Source organism: Aedes aegypti, chromosome 3 (genome assembly GCF_002204515.2).
Source record: "Aedes aegypti strain LVP_AGWG chromosome 3, AaegL5.0 Primary Assembly, whole genome shotgun sequence".
In the NCBI taxonomy this organism is placed as follows: domain Eukaryota; kingdom Metazoa; phylum Arthropoda; class Insecta; order Diptera; family Culicidae; genus Aedes; species Aedes aegypti.
In genome coordinates, this window is record NC_035109.1 from 230,534,532 (window position 1) to 230,554,901 (window position 20,370).

Here is a 20,370-nt window from a genome sequence, read left to right on the forward strand (position 1 = left end):
AATCAACAACTTCTCCAGAAATGCCTCCAAAAATGTCTAAGGATTTCCTATGATTTAATTTAAAGATTTCTCTGGAGATACCTTCAGCAATTGCTGAAGAGATTTCAGCAGTTTTCTAAAGAAGTTCCTCGACTAATTCTATAAGATTTTCTAAAGTTAGTTTTAAAAGTTTATTTTAAATTAATCTTTAATTAATCTTCGAGGAATATCTCCAGAGAAATGCCAAGATTTTTTTTCAGAAATATATAACCTTGCGGAATTTCTCAAGAAAATCCTAAACTAACCTCTGATAAAACTTGTGTAAGTTTAAAAGTCATCCTTATTGAAGAAGGATCTCTGAAAGAACTCTTTTATTCAATAGTACCGTCGATGGGGTGATAATGGGTCAGAGGGGTGAGAATGTATCAAAACATAATTTGAAATATCTTAGCAAATATTGAAAAATTAAAAACATCGTCTATTTAAACTTTTAATTTAGAGTGCCATAGAACACTATGTCTTTTACAAAAGCCATCATCATGATCATGTTATTGGTATGTAGTGTCAAACTTGAATAGAGGACAATTCCTTTGCTTTGTTCATAATGCGAACCAATTCCAGTTTCACTGACCCACTGGCATCCCCTCGATGGGATGAAAATGGGTAAATTTTCATACATTTATAAATCAGTGAAAATCGTCGAATTTTAAAAAAATATTTAACATTTATACAGACATAACCCATGAATGTTTTCTCATACTCGAAAGAATATTTTTAGTCAAACAACGAGAGTTATCATCATACAATCAACTTGGGCATATGTATTTTTGACCCATTCTGACCCCGGAAGACGGTATTTGAAAGAACTTTATGGCACATTTATAAGGGCTTCAAGATAGGAGTTGTGTTTGATCCTTTGCTCGCGTCACTTGCTCCTGCGGGGGCGGGTGATGTGAGCAGGATCAATCGTGTCGCGCGTCGCTCGCGTGGCATGATTTATTAGTGGCGCGGTTCGCGAAGCAGGTTAGTTGTGTTTGATCCTTTGCTCGCGTCACTTGCTCCTGCGGGGGCGGGTGATGTGAGCAGGATCAATCGTGTCGCGCGTCGCTCGCGTGGCATGATTTATTAGTGTCGCGGATCGCGAAGCAGGTTAGTTGTGTTTGATCCTTTGCTCGCGTAGCTTGCTCCTGCGGGGGCGGGTGATGTGAGCAGGATCAATCGTGTCGCGCGTCGCTCGCGTGGCATGATTTATTAGTGTCGTGGATCGCGAAGCAGGTTAGTTGTGTTTGATCCTTTGCTCGCGTCGCAGGATCAATCGTGTCGCGCGTCGCTCGCGTGGCATGATCTATTAGTGGCGCGGTTCGCGAAGCAGGTTAGTTGTGTTTGATCCTTTGCTCGCGTCGCTTGCTCTCGCGGGGGCGGGTGATGTGAGCAGGATCAATCGTGTCGCGCGTCGCTCGCGTGGCATGATTTATTAGTGGCGCGGTTCGCGAAGCAGGTTGGTAGTGTTCGATCCTTAGCTCGCGTCAAATAATTTATCATGGTCTAATCGCTTATCAAAGTGAATCCTGTGACCCAACGATCCTCCCCATTAACAAACATCCCTCCCAGTAACCTTTGTGGAGATGCAGAGGTAAACACGGTCTCCATATAGCAAAGGTTACACACTAACATTCCTTCCTCCAATCCCACCTGACTGCAAGGACGTGGCCGGCGCCGTTATTGACCCTGTATAAATAGAGGCACTGAATTATGCACACTGAAGAAGATTATGGCCAATCCCAGCCGAACTTCTAGTTGATTCTTTGTGCATTTTCACTGACTTCGGTCAATCACGGAATAGCAACCATTGATATGTGTAGTCAGTCTAAGCTAAGCTAAGCTAAGCATTTATAAGGGCTTCAAGATAGTTTAAAAAATATGTTTTGTGGTTAGAACCTTAGAACCATAGAATTGACAAGAAAAGTAATTATGGAAATTATCTCGTAGTCCATTCCAAAAGGAATATTTAAAAATATCCGGCCCTGACAATACTGCAAGAAATTTTTGTTGTGCTAAATTAAATTAAATGTAACATAAACTTTCGCGTTCTGATATTCACGTTAGGTGTAATTTTCAGAATTTTTATCTGTGTAGGTCAAAGAGTGTCGTCGTACTTGTCACACAATATACATAGGGTAGGTGTACCAGTTATGGACATAGTGGTTCCTTATTTCGCCATACGTGATAACTTTGATGCCTTCAAATTTTGAAAATTTTTGTGTGTTGTAGAAGTTAGATTTAAGATATATCTTGATGCTAAAACATTCAAAAAGATTTAAAATGTGAAAGTTTTCAAAATTTCACATATGGCCAAATAGGGAACCACTATGGCCATAACTGGTACACTTTCCCTATACAAAAATAGTCTATTGCGGATGACACAGGCCTCTTCGCCAAAGGGTGAAGCCTGCGTGTCATCTGTAGTCGATTGCAAAAAAGTGGATATTTTTTCTTCATACTTGCAAAAATGGAAGATTTCTCCCAATGCTTTCAAAACTCAACTAATAATATTCCCACATAAACCAAAAGCTCTTACCACAATAGATCAATTAATGGTCGCAGTGGTTCAAATCCCAACAAAAAAAAGCTCCTTATTGGAAACCTTCAAGTAGACATGTTGTCATGATGAGAGGTGTTCCAATAAATTGGGCTCATGCTAGATAAGAATTTAACTTTCAAAAATCACATTGAGGGCATTCAAGCCAAATGTAATAAATATGTAAAATGTCTCTATCCCCTTATTAATAGAAAATCAAAATTGTGTCTTAAGAACAAGCTTTTGATATTCAAACAAATTTTCAGGCTAGCCACGTTGTATGCTATACCAATATAGACTAGCTGTTGTAAAACCAGCAAAAAATTTCTGCAGAGAATTCAAAATAAAATTTTGAAAATTATTCTGAGGCTTCCTCCCTGGTATAGTACCAATGAGTTACATAGAATATCCAATGTTGAAACATTGGAACAAATGTCAAATAAAATAATTAATAATTTCAGGCAACAATCGTTGCAATCTTCTATTGCCACGATTAATGCGTTATATGTTTAGGTTAAGTTGGGTTAAGTAAATTAAAAACTTTTATTTTTCTCTTATGAGCAGGTGAAATCAACTCACCTGTAAGAAATCTGAACTTCTACGGCAAATGAAATGTAATATGTTGTTAACAAAATGTTAATAAAATCTTAAATTTATTTTACCAAATTAGGATGATAGTGTTTTCTAATAACACAGAACACCTGGATATAAGAAATAAATGTAATGTTGGAATGATACTTAAAAAGAAATTTAAAAAAAAATAGTCTATTGGAAAAGCTGAGAAGCAATCTCTGTCCCTGTTAGAATGTAATACCAGAAAGAAGAAAATAATATTATTGTGCCTGTCACACGAATGCCAAAACGGCAACTTTCTCAAAGAAAGCTCTCAGTTGATAACTGCTGAAGTGCTCTTAGCGCACTTAATCAAGAAGACAGCTCTGTCCCAGTGGGGATGTAAGGCCAAGAAGAAGTAGAAGTGGGGATATCTTCTTGCTTTTTAGAAGTTTAAGCAATCAAATCTTTAATTTACCCTCCTTCAACAGCGTGACGTAATCAATGGTATCTATTTCAATATTACTCAATTATCGACGATTTAATATAATTATAAAAGTTTGAACTGTCAATAAAATTAGAACAACACAACCATACCTTTTTTTTCTATTGTATATAGTTTATCATATAATAAAACGAATGTTTAATGGTTAAAAATAATCACCGTAACGTGGCCCTCAGCCTATGACGTTTGTTTTAGTTTCTCTTCAATCGATATTCGAAAAATAGACCTTCAATGCTTTACTTTCCCGTGCCACTAAGGCAAACAGATAAATTGTTACTAGGTACGTGTCTCCTGGAAAATTCCCCCTAAAACATATTTTTCTCCACATGGTGATGACTCATAACCAATGGCCATGAACGTGTGCTGCAGCTATTCGCATCATACCTTTTTTATACTTACTCGAAATGCGAAGATTGACAAATTTTGTTTTTTGAAATCCCTTTGAGACCACTTTTACACTTTAATGTTTATTGATATTCTTTTTAAAATATATTATGTCACAATTAAAATAAACCAACAAAATCATCATAGTCTGCACGAATTTCATCACCATCATTTCCTTCATAATCCAGGAGCTATGCCCTTTTTGCACAGTAATCCACAATTTTTCTGCTCCTCATAGAATCGATCGATGCCACGTTTCCGAAAAAAGTTTAATTTTCCCAACGCCAAAACTGTCTGCCCGAACCGCGATGAATTGTCCGACTATTTTACACGCACTTCATTGGAATTCGCCCTGTCTTCTCAAAGTAGTTTAGAAGCGAATCTTTATTGAGTTGGATAGGAATGATTAACTTAAATAAGAAAATAGATGCAGGGAAATAATATTTCACAATAATACTACGGTTGGAGCAAGACGCCTTAATGGCGTTGCTGTCTGTGAAAAACTGAATTTTCTTTCCTGCTTCGGGTTCTCTATGGTTGTTTTCCACAACTTCGATCATTTTCCGCTCACGAGTAGGACTTCTCTCTGAGAAAAGCTACTGTAAACAAATTCATATTCGATGTCTTGTTCCATTTACCAGAAATGAAATCAAATCCTTTGGAAGCATGCGCAAAAATAATGTGACTTGTCAATCATTCTATTGTGTCACGGTGCTTCCCCCAACCGTTATCATCATGAGTCACATGCCAATTCAACATGAGTCTTACCAGGTTTCTTATTTTAATAATAATATCATTTCAAACATTACATTCATCTAGGTTTTCTGTGTTATGTCATAGCTCTTACAGGAAGTTTTTCAGACCTGGAGTCCTGATAATTAACCTGAAGCGTACGATTTGACAGATAACTTTGAATTATTCTAATAATGTGTGTTGGAAAATTAAAGTTTTTTAAATTTACAATCAAGCCTTTATGCCAAACACTTTTGAATGCTTTTTCTATGTCTAGAAGAGCAAGACCAGATTTGTTACGCGTAAAAGTTGATGAGTGGTCGAATGTCCATGGCGGAATCCGAACTGTTCATTGCCAAAAATTGTTATTTCGTTGATGTGGACCATCATTCTGTTCAAAATGACTATTTCAAAAAGTTTACTGATGGAAGAAAGCAAACTGATTGGACGATAGCTAGAAGCTTCTGTAGGATTTTTGTCTGGTTTCAAAATTGATACAACCTTAGCATTTTTTCATTTGTCAGGAAATATGCTAATTGAAAACATTTGTTAAATATATCAACTAATCAACTGATAAGCTACTTTCTGGAAGTTTCTTGATAAGGATATATAAAATTCCATCATCGCCAGGGAATTTCATTTTTTTAATTGTGTGATGATAGTTCTCACTTCTTCCAAATCAGTCTCCCAGGAATTTTCGAAAATGTTCTTTTGGTTAAGAATGTTTTCGAAGACCTGAGTAACATGATTTTGTATTGGACTAGTAAGTCCTAAATTAAAATTTTGCGCGCTTTCAAACTGCATAGCAAGTTTTTGAGCTTTTTGCAATTTAGTAATAATTTGTTTCCCTCCTTTAATGCCGGTATTGGCTTCTGAATGAATGAATGAATGAATTGTCTTTATTATCGAGACTTTCAACCCTTGGCTGGTTCGTCTCTTATTGGCTTCTGAAGTTTTTTTTTTCTAAATTTTAGATAATTTTCAAAAGGGCTCAGAGCCAGAATTGAGAAATTAAGATATTTTTTTTTCAAACTTTATGTTTCTTCATTATGAAAATCGTTTTTTGATTTCTTTCTGCAGATCCTGCCATATAATTCTCATAGTTGCATCGCGAGTGCGTTGAAATTGCCTTCTCACGTTTTAAAGGCGGATCAAGAGTTCATCTATAATCACGGATTCAAATTTTACTTCACATTTTGGTACTGCAATGCCCCTGACTTCAACAATGGAATTAGTTAAAGTTTCAAAAGCATTGTCAATATCAAGTTTTATTTGTAAAAAAATGTTTCAACAGAAACACCTAAAGTTTCAAAAACATTATTTTCAAATGACGAAAACAGTTGATGTTTTATACGCCTATGATGATTGCAACTCCCAAACATGCCCCATCAAGTCAATCATTACGATAAACAAAAAAATAAGATCTCTTTTGAGTTTAGATCCAGGTTTTAAATGAGTTTCAGTAATAACTGCTACATGTATGTTATTAACTATTGAGCAATTCTCGCTGAAACCAGGCCGCCATCGGCACCCATCGTTAGAATTCCAATTTTATGTCACTGATCGCTAGTTTTCGATAAAACTTAAGGGTGGTCCTTTCGGTTTTCTCAAATTGGTGGGCCCCTCGTACGCCATCTAGCTAAACAGTTTGCGAAAAACCCCTTTTTTTCAAAATCTTGGGTATATCTTTCATTTGAAGTTAAAAAAACAAATTTAATTTTCTTAGAAAAATCGTTTTTTCACCATTAGCGCACCGCTAGTTATTAATTCTGAGATCAGAAAGCTGAGGAAAAACTGAGTATGAAATGAACGATTTTCTAAATCATGTTCTACGATTTTGACGTATATGGCGAGTGCGATCAATGCAAACATCATATTTTGTACAACAAAGAAACAAGTTTTCCAAAGTTGGTGTATTGTTCGAGTGAGATGAAAAATAGGAGTATTATTTTGCGTGAAAAATTTAGCGGGTATCTTGGATTTTGACGCCATCTTGGTTTTAAGCCGTAAATCACGATTCATAATCAAAAACAAGTATTTATCGAGCAACGGACTCATGTTCCGTAACCGGTCGTTTGAGAACGTCGCGACCCATTGGAAGCCCACACTTGCACACGCTTTCCAGACTCATCAAAATGCATATGGAAATATTACCCAATTTGAAAAATTTACACCCGATTTCTGGGTGTTTTTCGAGACTGAGTGCATATTGTTTTCCTCTAAGGTTCACAACTACATCTACACTAGGGCACCCATACCATTGGGCGTGATAACCACTATTGGATATATATAGAAAGCGTTGTGTTTGGATGGGCATCTAATAGGGTCCTAAAGCCCTGTCTCAATTTTAGTGCCAAACGCTTATGTTTAGGCCAGAAACACATGTTTACTCAATTTTCTAATGTTTTCCGTTGGTTTAAGCCCAAAAAACATTTTTTTAGATTTTGTCACATACTTTGGCTTAAACTCAAATTTTCGGTGTATTTTGTTTTCCGTGTCCCTTACGAAATGTCAGATAGGAAACACCCCAGTGGTCGAATTAGTTACAGTGACATGCTTTTTTGTGTTATTAAATAAAAACAAGATTTCATTAAAAATTTTAGGACCCAATTCTTCCGAAAGAGGTGCACTTTGCGAAAGAGGACCACGTGATTACACTGTTCGACAAAAAAAAGTCGATATGAATGCACAGAGACCGGACACCCCGGGCTTGAAAGTATAAAAATAAACAAAAATAATGGCGTTTTCAGAATGTTCGCGTCTGCCCCAGGTCATTTTTAAAATATACTTGAACTTTTTGCATTTTTTATTTAAAAATCTAATCTAATCAATAAACCGACACAGTGTTTTATATTCAGGACAGGGGAATTCATGTGCCATATAATGTTTTCAACTTTAAATACAATATGAAGAGTTGTAATAAGATTTGCAGGGAGCCCTCCCCCCTTTTTTGTACCCTCCCCATTTTTAAAGTATCGCAAATGATGGAATATTTGATATACAGGGGGTTGTCAAAATAACTGGGACAGGCAAAAATTGGGCCAGCTTTGGAATGCTGTAACTTTGACAAAAATTGACCGATTTCAATTCTTTAAGAAGTAATGGACGGGTCAACTAATCTAGTTTTGAGGTGCATCCACGGAGATGAACTATGACCACCGGATACCGGTGATAATCCGGATTTCCGGAAGCATGTCTTATGCAGTAAAATTATGACGTGTTTTTAGCAAAGGTCTCGGCTAAAAAATCAAAATTTTACTACACATGAAGATAGAAGATCTAATTCTGAAGCGATTGGTGCGCCAAGTATTAATATTGGTCCAGAAACAACCAATATATGGCCATTTCCCCGAAATCGGTGCCGGTAGTGGATCCGAATTGGGATCAAACAATTTATTCACTCAAAATATGTCGCGCAATATTGTTTTCTCCCTAGCTTATCATAAAATACCCTATTATAAGTTGAAAATGAGTCTTGTACAGATTTGGCCACTCATGGCGCCGCCCAGTGCCCCGGGGGAACCTTGCATAGGGGACATTTCGATTTTGACACCAAAGCATATCATGCGACGGCTCATTCTTCATGTCTTGTCGTAAATAGGGCAACTGTAGACTCAAAACGGATAGTTGACTACAGTGACTACTTCCGGTACCACCGGATGTTCCAGAGGGAACCTGTAATTAGGGACAATTGATATTGAACTCCAATACATATCGTGCGACAGTTCATTTTTCATGTCTCGTGCTAAATAGGGCTATTGTAGACCTTAAGTGGATATTTGACTACAGTGGCCACTTTTGTGACCACCGGATATCCCTGAGGGAGGCTGTGATGTCTTCAATGACAGATTCCTCCGGGAAATTCCGGTGGTCCCAAAAGTGATAGGTTCCTTAGGGAACTATAGGAGGTCCCCAAAGTGGCCATTCTAGTTAAATATCCATTTTCGGTCTAAAGTTGACCTATTCATGACTAAACATGAAGAATGAGCCGTTGCACGATGAGTATTGGAGCTCAATTCCAATTGTCCCTAATCATAGGTTCCCTAGGGGACACCCGGTAGACCCAAAAGTGGCCAATTCAATTAAATTCCCATTATGAGTCTACAGTTATTTTATTTACGACAAGGCATGAAGAAAGAGCCGTCGCATGATATGTTTTGGTGTAAAAACAGAAATGTCCCCAATGACAAGTTCCTCCGGGAAATTCCGGTAGTCCCAAAATTGGCCACTGTAGTCAATTATTCATTTTAGGTCTACAATAGCCCTATTTAGCACGAGACATGAAAAATGAACTGTCGCACGATATGTATTGGAGTTCAATTTCAATTGTCCCTAATTATAGGTTCCCTCGGGGACATCCGGTGGTCCCGGAAGTAGTCACTGTAGTCAACTATCCATTTTGAGTCTACAGTTGCCCTATTTACGACAAGACTTGAAGAATGAGCCTTCGCATGATATGCTTTGGTGTCAAAATCGAAATGTCCTCTATGCAAGGTTCCCCGGGGCACTGGGCGGCGCCATGAGTGGCCAAATCTGTACAAGACTCATTTTCAACTTATAATAGGGTATTTTATGATAAGCTAGGGAGAAAACAATATTGCGCGACATATTTTGAGTGAATAAATTGTTTGATCCCAATTCGGATCCACTACCGGCACCGATTCCGGGGAAATGGCCATATATTGGTTGTTTCTGGACCAATATTAATACTTGGCGCACCAATCGCTTCAGAATTAGATCTTCTATCTTCATGTGTAGTAAAATTTTGATTTTTTAGCAGAGACCTTTGCTAAAAACACGTCATAATTTTACTGCATAAGACATGCTTCCGGAAATCCGGATTATCACCGGTATCCGGTGGTCATAGTTCATCTCCGTGGATGCACCTCAAAACTAGATTAGTTGACCCGTCCATTACTTCTTAAAGAATTGAAATCGGTCAATTTTTGTCAAAGTTACAGCATTCCAAAGTTGGCCCAATTTTTGCCTGTCCCAGTTATTTTGACAACCTCCTGTATATCAAATATTCCATCATTTGCGATACTTTAAAAATGGTCTCTGTGCATTCATATCGACTTTTTTTGTCGAACAGTGTTATTGAGCTGAAATCGAATTCAGGTTAACTTCTGCGTTCATGAGTCCTCTCATGGCGTAGTGGTAACGCGCCCCAACTAGAGATCGGGGAGTCGTGAGTTCGATTCTCACTGAGAAGACAAGTAACTTTTTCGCAAATCTTCACATCAATTTGTCCATCTAATCCAATTGCAAATTATATGTAATGTTTAGCTTTTCGGTAGTTGTTAAACTTCCACTCGGCTGGTTAGCCGTAAATCACGATTCATAATGAAAAACAAGTATAAATTGACGATTATATTGAGCTGTTCGGTAATCCAATCCTCATGATTATTAAATTAATTAAGATAAAGATGGACAAATTATGGGTAAAATTATGAAAAAACATCACGTGCTCGGCTGGAATTTGAACCCAGGACTTTTGTATGCTAGACGAGCGCTTTACCAACTAAGCTACAGAACCACTTGGTTATTAGGTCATTAAGTGGCTCGGTAGCTTAGTTGGTAATGCACTCGTGTAGCATACGAGAGTCCTGGGTTCAAATCCCAGCAGATCACGTGGATTTTTTTATTATAATTTCACCCATAATTTGTCCACCTTTACCACGCGTAAAGCCTTATTTGCTGCTGAACAGGAATCGTTAAAGAAAATTTCTCGCCGATTCCTTGCAGAAATTTTCTTTAGCGACTCCCGTTTGAACTGACATCTCTTTTCAACTGCGTACTGCGATAAGAAAAAAGCGCTTTCTTGATCGATTCCTTGCAGGAATTTCCCATGCATCAAGATAGGCCAAGAAATTACTTGTCAGCAGCGAATCAGGCTTAATGAGTTAATTAATTTACTTGGAAAAGCTAAATTGGGAGTCGTTGATTCGTATTTCACCGAGAAGACATGTTACTTTTTCACAAATTTTTCTTCATTTTGCCTATTCAATCCAATTGCGAAGTATATATAATGTATATATTTTCGGTAGTTGTTAATGCTTTCACTCGGCTGGTTGGGCGCAAATACAAAAAAAAATCTGAATTAGTTGAATGCTTAGAAAGAAAACCTAAAAAAAACCATCAAAATGCATCCTTTTAGGAATTTTGTGCGAATTCATTGGAAATATTTGGATTAAACTAGGGTAGAAGTACCAATTATGGCTATAGTACCAATTATGGCAATAGTGGGAACAATAAGAGATTTTTCTTATTGTTTCACTAGACTATAATGGCTTATATTCACAGGAATGATTAAACTATTTGTTTTGATGGTAACTAAACACTTGAAAAGAACTGGGGTCAATATGACCCAGAAATGTATACCCCTATAAATCAGCGAAATATCAACCGAATAATGAAATTTATGCCGCATTCGAAAGATATACTCCTCAAGATTCTGATCACTACCTGGAATACCGGTTCCGGATCCAGTGGCCACCGGGAATCGGCTACGAAGGGGACCATGTTGGCCACGTGGAATTTCAGTACACTCAGTCCAGAAATCTGCAGTCATCACCAAATTGTATAAGATGCAGGCCATATAGGAATGTACTGTCTTCAGCAAACTTGCTTCGGGGACCAAGAACTTCCACATGGGATACAATTTAGTTAAGAACTCGACCGCTGCGTGGCGCTAGCGTCGATATGAACTTCCGGTAGGAGCTAATTATGCGATAACTCGAGATTGCGAGCACATAGAAGGATGCTGTCTTCGGCAAAGTTGCTCAGGAGGATAAGGACTTTCACATGAGATACAATTTAGTTCAGAACTTGACCACCGCGTGGCGCTAGCGTCGATATGAACTTCCGGTAGGAGCTAATTATGCGATAACTCGAGATTGCGAGCACATAGAAGGATGCTGTCTTCGCAAAGTTGCTCAGGAGGATAAGGACTTCCACATGAGATACAATTTAGTTCAAAACTCGACCACCGCGTGGCGCTAGCGTCGATACGAACTTCCGGTAGAGGCTAATTATGCGATAACTCGAGAATGCGAACACATAGAAGGATGCTGTCTTCGGCAAAGTTGCTCAGGAGGATAAGGACTTTCTCATGAGATACAATTTAGTTCAGAACTCGACCACCGCGTGGCGCTAGCGTCGATATGAACTTCCGGTAGGAGCTAATTATGCGATAACTCGAGATTGCGAGCACATAGAAGGATGCTGTCTTCGGCAAAGTTGCTCAGGAGGATAAGGACTTCCACATGAGATACAATTTAGTTCAAAACTCGACCACCGCGTGGCGCTAGCGTCGATACGAACTTCCGGTAGAGGCTAATTATGCGATAACTCGAGAATGCGAACACATAGAAGGATGCTGTCTTCGGCAAAGTTGCTCAGGAGGATAAGAACTTCCTTTCGAGATACAATTTAGTTCAGAACTCGACCACCGCGTGGCGCTAGCGTCGATACGAACTTCCGGTAGAGGCTAATTATGCGATAACTCGAGATTGCGAGCACATAGAAGGATACTGTCTTCGGCAAAGTTGCTCAGGAGGATAAGGACTTTCTCATGAGATACAATTTAGTTCAGAACTCGACCACCGCGTGGCACTAGCGTCGATATGAACTTCCGGTAGGAGCTAATTATGCGATAACTCGAGATTGCGAGCACATAGAAGGATGCAGTCTTCAGCAAAGTTGCTCAGGAGGATAAGAACTTCCTTTCGAGATACAATTTAGTTCAGAACTCGACCGCTGCGTGGCGCTAGCGTCGATATGAACTTCCGGTAGGAGCTAATTATGCGATAACTCGAGATTGCGAGCACATAGAAGGATGCTGTCTCCGGCAAAGTTGCTCAGGAGGATAAGGACTTCCACATGAGATACAATTTAGTTCAGAACTCGACCACCGCGTGGCGCTAGCGTCGATATGAACTTCCGGTAGAGGCTAATTATGCGATAACTCGAGATTGCGAGCACATAGAAAAATGCTGTCTTCGGCAAAGTTGCTCAGGAGGATAAGGACTTTCACATGAGATACAATTTAGTTCAGAACTCGACCACTGCGTGGCACTAGCGTCGATATGAACTTCCGGTAGGGGCTAATTATGCGATAACTCGAGATTGCGAGCACATAGAAGGATGTTGTCTTCCGAATAGTTGCTCAGGAAGATAAGGACTTTCACATGAGATACAATTCAGTTCAGAACTCGACCGCTGCGTGGCACTAGCGACGATATGAACTTCCGGTAGATGCTAATTATGCAATAACTCGAGATTGCGAGCACATAGAAGGATTTTGTCTTCGGCAAAGTTGCTCAGGAGGATAAGGACTTCCAAATGAGATACAATTTAGTTCAGAACTCGACCACCGCGTGGCGCTAGCGTCAAGATGGACTTTCGGTAGAAATTACACAGATATTGTCCGTGCATCAGAATCATAGTCCCTACTTCTTCAAACTAGAGAATCAAATGAATGAAGGATTATGAAACAAATTGTTCAATTCGACTTCATATTTTTCCTTGTCTCGATCATTGTCAGATCATTCTCTGCAACTGGGAAAACCGCGACTTGTCACTTTCAACAAGGTTTAAAATGTAACAAGGACTAATAAGTGTTCCTTTCATTACTCGAACATCCTGTTCTCTTTGTTTGAAGCAGTCATGACTAGGGTTCACTGGTATATCTTTTCTCCAAAACGCACCACGAAACTATGACGTACCCGCGTTATGGGTCATTTAGAAGGATGCTGTCTTCCACAAAGTTGCTCGACCACCCGGTGGATTTGACGTCGATTTGTATTTCCGATAGAGGTTAATTATTAGAGGGGGGTTTCACATTTTTTGAGCCCAAACACGACCCGTACCCGTCTTACTTTATTTTTTTAAACCCGGACCCGACCCGTACTCAGACCTGACCCGAACTTGAAAAAAAAAATCCGCTGTTCAAATCCGAATCTGACTCGAAACCTAAACATTTTTTGTAAGAAAAGACCTATTTTTAAAAATAGATAAATTCATCGTTTCTGATGCATAAGGAAGCTTTTTGGTTGTTACTCTTACCATAACTCTTACTAAAGTCCACCTAAATCCGAATTTTTACAAGCCCGATTCCGACGTACTCGAAAAAAATGTTCTAGCCTTCAAATCCGTCCCGCACCATTCGAGTTCGGGTTTGAAAACCCGAGACCCGACTTATAGAAGGATGCTGTCTGCGGTAAAATTGTTCGAGAGAATAAGGAATTAGTCATGAATATACGTTCAAAATTTAACCAGCATGTGGTGCTGGTGTCTATATGTATTTCCAGAAGGAACTCTTTTTTGAAGGTTTTATCTTCGGCAAAGTTGTTCAGTTTTTTTTTAATTCTGCGTAGTAAATATATGTTACGATATAAACTACAGTCGACTCTCCATAACTCGATATTCAAGGGACCATCGACTTATAGAATTATGTTATAATAGAATATACCGACACAAAATCGAAGGAACAAGATTATGTATTTCCAATATTTTTATTATCATTTTTGTAAGAAAGCAATATTATTTTGTTGATAGCATTTTACAAACTATTATTTGAAAACATTTTTCGAAGTGCTCGAAAAATCACGTTATTTTTACTGACAATAGTTTTATCATTTTCATGTCATTACAACTTGTAAGTATTTATTCACCTTCAAACAAAAATTAGATCACGTTTCCCCAAAAAATAAAAAGAATGAAATAAATATCGAGTTATGGAGAGAAATTCACATCTCACGTAACATCAACTTTTGGAGATATCGAGTTACAGAAAATCCATCTAGTTATAGAGTATATCGGGTTATAGAATATCGAGTTGTGGAAAGTCGATTGTATATAATATAAAATGAGCTCTATGATATGATACGAACTATATTGTACTCACTTCTAAAATTCCAACAAGAGTTCAGATACAGATAACGTCATGAAGTTGCAAAAACAATTACTTCTAATTTTCTTTAGAAGTTGTTGCAGTAACTGTGCACTTTAGTTTTTAATTGGATCCGGAGAAATCTTATGACTTTATACCAGTATTTCCTTCTGGATTTCCTCCAAAAAGTTATCTAGATCTCAAGACGTAGTTCACATCGGAGTTATTCAAAGGATATAGTCCAGTAACCTTAAATGATTTGTATGATGGATTCTACAGTTATTTACCGAGAGCTCATCCGATGGAATACAAACCCATGCCCTTCTGTCCTCATCCTCTCGAAATATCTCCAGAGACTCTCCCAAAGATTTTTTCCAGGAAATCTTTCGAAGATTCCTCCAAGTATATTACCAGAAAATAATCCAAGCTATTCTGTACCTTAATCTCTACAATGATTTCTTCTGGGGTTCCCTAGGACTTTTGCCAGGAAGAACTCTTGTTTGCCATGCATGGAATAGCTTCCTCCAGGGAGTTGACATGGAATTTTTACAAGGATTCCTACAAAAAAAATATGTTTAAGGATTTCTTTAGAGATTTCGCAAAGGTTTCCAGCAGAAATGTCTTTAGTGATTCCTTCATAGAATCCTCCAGAAAAATCTTTATTGGGATTGGGATTTCAGGAGTTTTTCCAAGGATTCCTCCAGGATTCGTTTCAGGAATACTTCGAAATTTCTCCGGCGATTCCTCCAGGGATTTTTTAAGTTATTTCTTCTAGTATTCCTCTATAAAATTTTCCACAGACTTTTGCAAGGATTTCTCCAGGAAAATGTCTTCAAGGATTCTTGCCCAGATATCTTCAAGGCTTTTTTCAGGAATTCCTCCAGGAGTAACACTTAAAACAATTTCTTCAAGGATTACTAAAGATCTTTCTCTAATGATATCTGCAGAAATTTTTCCGAGGATTCCTCCACGGATACATACAAAAATATCCCAAAGCAGTTCTCTCGAGATTCGTTATTCCGGGATTCCTCCAGGGATGATTCTACGAGGAAATTCTACAAGGATTCCACAAGGAATTTCTGCAGGTGTTCTAATATTCACGAATTCCTCAAGGAAATTTCATGAAACGCCTCAAGAATTTCTCAAAATAATCTTCCAGGGATACCCCAAGAATTTCTCCAGGGATTCGTACTGGGTCTTCAATAATACTACATGGATTCCCCCAAGAGTTCTTTTTGAAATTTGTCTAGAGATTCTCCCATTAATTCCTGCTAGAATATTATCAGAACTTATGCTAAAAATTTCTCCATGGATTTCATTAAAAAAAAATCTCTACATATCCTACAGTAAAATCTCTATAATTTTTATTTTAGATCTATTCACGGATTTCTTTAGATATTTCTCCTTAGATTTTTCGAGAAATTTTTCTATTTTAATACTCCTATAAGGATTCTTTCAGGGATTTATCCAACAAAAATCTACAGGGGTTTTTCCAGCAAAAAATCTACAGGGGTTTTTCCAGGGATTTCTCTAGCGATTCCACCTGCAAAATTTCTACATCGATTCTTCCTAGGATACGTCCATTCATCAGTGATTCCTCCAAAGATGTCTCCAAGAGTCCTTCATGGATGCCTACACTGCCCATATCTGCATATTTGTCACATTCGACATTTTTGACAAATTGAAGTTAATACCATGGAGAGTCATCAAATGATAAATACTTTCGATCAACTTACTGAAATATGTGAGATTGTTCTATAAAATTCGAAAAAAAATACCAAGTTGTTTTGTCACATTGGTAATTATAACCGCATAACAGTAACATTGAGATTATAAATGAGCCTCGTAATGTAACAGCAATGAAATTTCTACCAGAATTATTTTCTGACTATTCACCTAGTATGCGATATGAGTTGTACAAAATATCAGCCTCAAATAAGCACTTTTGAGTTCCTGGTAATTTTTAGTAATTTTAGTTTCCTCCCATACTGTCATCAAATGTACAAATGTATTTACTCAATGCCTACTTTTGTCGAATGTTACAAATATGCAGTTATGGGCAGAACATGAGTCTATCCAAAGACTCCTACAGAGATTTCTCTATGCAAATCTTTACAGGAATTCCTGCAGAGATTTCTCCAGCTTTTTCTTCAGGAATTTCTCCAAGGATCGCTTCAGAAAAATCTCTACATGGTTTCCTGTAGATATCGTTTCAGGAATGAACTGGTAGAGATTTGACTGTATAAATAAATGAAATATGAGTTTCGTCTACGCAGTCTTCATCATAAATAGAACGTTGAAAAAAATAAAGACTGCGTAACTGAAAAGCATGTATGCTGTTCCGGGGATTTTTGTAAGGAATTTCTCCAGAGCTTTCCTCGAGAATCCCTTCTTGGGCTCTTGCAAGAATTTCTCCAGCGACCCCTATTAGAACTCATAAAATAATTTCTTGTAAAATCCCCCAATTGAATGGTAGAATCTCTGGAATAATTCGTTATAGGATTTCGGAGCGATCCCTGGAGGAAATCTTAGAAGTAAATCCTAGAGGAATCTTGAGAGGACTACCAGCGGAATGTCTGGAGAATTCACTGTGGAAATATTTTAAGTAATCCTTGAAGAAATGTTACTTAGAGAAACCGCTGACATTCTGCAAAAATCTCTGTAGAGCTCTTCTTGGAGGAATCCTTAGGGGAATCTCTTATTTTTTATTAGAGGAATGTCAGGAGAAATCGCTTGAAGAATCTTTGGAAAAATCGCTGGAGAAGTGCTTGAAGTAATCTATGCAATAATTCCTGGAAAACTTCCCTGAGGATGGATTAATTCCCGGAGAAATCTATCTGGAGTGAATTCTTCAGAGTTTTTGCAATTCCCTCACAGGTATTTTTTTTTATTGAATTCTTCTACGATCTGATTTTAAAATTGTTTTCGGTATTTCTCAAGTTATTATTTTTGGATTTGACGGAATAATAGTCTGATTTTTTTTCTAAAGGATAATTTTGAATATGCTCAAGAGGATTTTTTAAAAACACTTCAGAGTAGTTTTTAATAATGCGTCCCAATGAAGCTATTTTTGAAATTCCTCCAGCTGTTCTTTCTAGTATAAGACCATAAAATATTTCCAACATTCGTTCGAGTTAATGTATGAATTCCTCCACGGTCATTTATTCAATTGTTCCAGAAATCTACTGAAGGTCTCCTCGAAGTTCTGCATGAGTCTAATTTGATTCTTCTAATCCTTTATTATAGAATTCTACGAGAAATTTTGATTTTTGGGATTTTTTCATTGGTGTTTGCGAAATTGCTTAATTTTTTTACAAATCTGACGAAATTTTTCTGAGTTCTTCCTGCCGATATTGTTATCATACAAAACCTGTATGCAAATTCTTGTTGAAATTTCTGCAGAAGCTGATTCAAAAGAAATGTCCAGAAGTTAACGAAGAAGAATGTTTTATGTTGGCGTTACTATCCTGTTAATTATTTTTACTTACGCAAAAATAATTGATTCTGAATCAAATCAACTACTTCAGCACTAAATTTTACGTTAAATCAAATTCACACACTCTATTGATTTTACAGTGATACCTCCATGAGTCGATGTTCCATGACTCGATATCGGCTCATGGGACCATAGTAAAAACAAACTTTCATGGTTACTATGATGGTCCCTAGAAGCTGCTATCCAAAGGAATGCTGTTCCATGACCCGATATTTCCATGAGTCGATGGTCCCTTCAATATCAACTCATGGAGGTTTCACTGTACTATAAACTTTCAATTATTTCAATAATAATATTGATAATTATCACTATCCGAACACATTCACATCTTGATACTTCAAGTCATGCTCGCAAATCTACTTACTCTAACTTGCGAAGAATAGTGCAGGTGATTAGATAATCACAACTCAAACAGAAGATTACGTTCAAATTAAATTTTATGACGTGCACTTTTTTAAGTAGGGGTAAGAAAATGTAGGAAGTTTCTTATGAAATGTGCTCAAGAGTTTCTTTCGGAATTCTATCTCTTATTTCTTCTAGGGATACGCCACAGATTTTTTTTTTCGGTGACATCCTTATAAATTATTTCCTAGGAGAGACACCCCCAGTACTACTCAAGGCGTAATTTTATCAATTTATTTATTTATCCAATGATTTTAAAAATTACTCCTTAAATTACTGTTTAGGTCTTTTTGGAGTTTCTCACGAATTTCTTTCAGCAATTTATTTCTATGTTTTCATTAAAAATTAGCCACGTGGTGGTCGTGTTCTAAACTAAATTGTGTCGTATGTGGAAGTCCTTATCCTCCTGAGCAACTTTGCCGAAGACATCATCCTTCTATGTGCTCGCAATCTCGAGTTATCGCATAATTAGCCTCTACCGAAAGTCCATATCGACGCTAGCGTCACGCGGTGATCGAGTTCTGAACTAAATTGTATCTTATGTGGAAGTCCTTATCCTCATGAACAACTTTGCCGAAGACTGCATCCTTCTATGTGCTCGCAATCTCGAGTTATCGCATAATTAGCTCCTACCGGAAGTTCATAGCAACACCAACGCCACGCAGCGGTCGAGCTCTGAACTAAATTGTATCTCATGTGGAAGTCCTTATCCTCATGAACAACTTTGCCGAAGACTGCATCCTTCTATGTGCTCGCAATCTCGTGTTATCGCATAATTAGCCCTAAACCGAAAGTTCATATCGACACTAGCGCCACGCGGTGGTCGAGTTCTGAACTAAATTGTATCTTATGTGGAAGTCCTTATCCTCCTGAGCAACTTTGCCGAAGACAGCATCCTTCTATGTACTCGCAATCTCGAGTTATCGCATAATTGGCCCTTACCGAAAGTCCATATCGACACTAGCGCCACGCGGTGGTCGTGTTCTAAACTTAATTGTGTCTTATGTGGAAGTCCTTATCCTCCTGAGCAACTTTGCCGAAGACAGCATCCTTCTATGTGCTCGCAATCTCGAGTTATCGCATAATAAGCCCCTACCGGAAGTTCATATCAACGCCAACGCCACGCAGCGGTTGAGCTCTGAACTAAATTGTATCTCATGTGGAAGTCCTTATCCTCCTGAGCAACTTTGCCGAAGACATCATCCTTCTATGTGCTCGCAATCTCGTGTTATCGCATAATTAGCCTCTACCGAAAGTCCATATCGACGCTAGCGTCACGCGGTGATCGAGTTCTGAACTAAATTGTATCTTATGTGGAAGTCCTTATCCTCATGAACAACTTTGCCGAAGACTGCATCCTTCTATGTGCTCGCAATCTCGAGTTATCGCATAATTAGCTCCTACCGGAAGTTCATAGCAACACCAACGCCACGCAGCGGTCGAGCTCTGAACTAAATTGTATCTCATGTGGAAGTCCTTATCCTCATGAACAACTTTGCCGAAGACTGCATCCTTCTATGAGCTCGCAATCTCGTGTTATCGCATAATTAGCCCTAAACCGAAAGTTCATATCGACACTAGCGCCACGCGGTGGTCGAGTTCTGAACTAAATTGTATCTTATGTGGAAGTCCTTATCCTCCTGAGCAACTTTGCCGAAGACAGCATCCTTCTATGTACTCGCAATCTCGAGTTATCGCATAATTGGCCCTTACCGAAAGTCCATATCGACACTAGCGCCACGCGGTGGTCGTGTTCTAAACTTAATTGTGTCTTATGTGGAAGTCCTTATCCTCCTGAGCAACTTTGCCGAAGACAGCATCCTTCTATGTGCTCGCAATCTCGAGTTATC

The 20,370-nt window shown here is 38.2% G+C and overlaps 1 protein-coding gene across 1 annotated transcript in view; it reads right to left on the bottom strand.

The window, feature by feature from the left end:
* The window catches only part of LOC5579043, a 42,380-nt gene extending 37,877 nt beyond the window's left edge, over positions 1-4,503 (bottom strand). The window contains exon 1 of the mRNA XM_001657186.2: positions 4,014-4,503. The gene's annotated coding sequence lies outside the window, so the exon portion shown is untranslated. The remainder of the gene's footprint in view (positions 1-4,013) is intronic.
* Between the last annotated feature and the right edge of the window lie 15,867 nt (positions 4,504-20,370).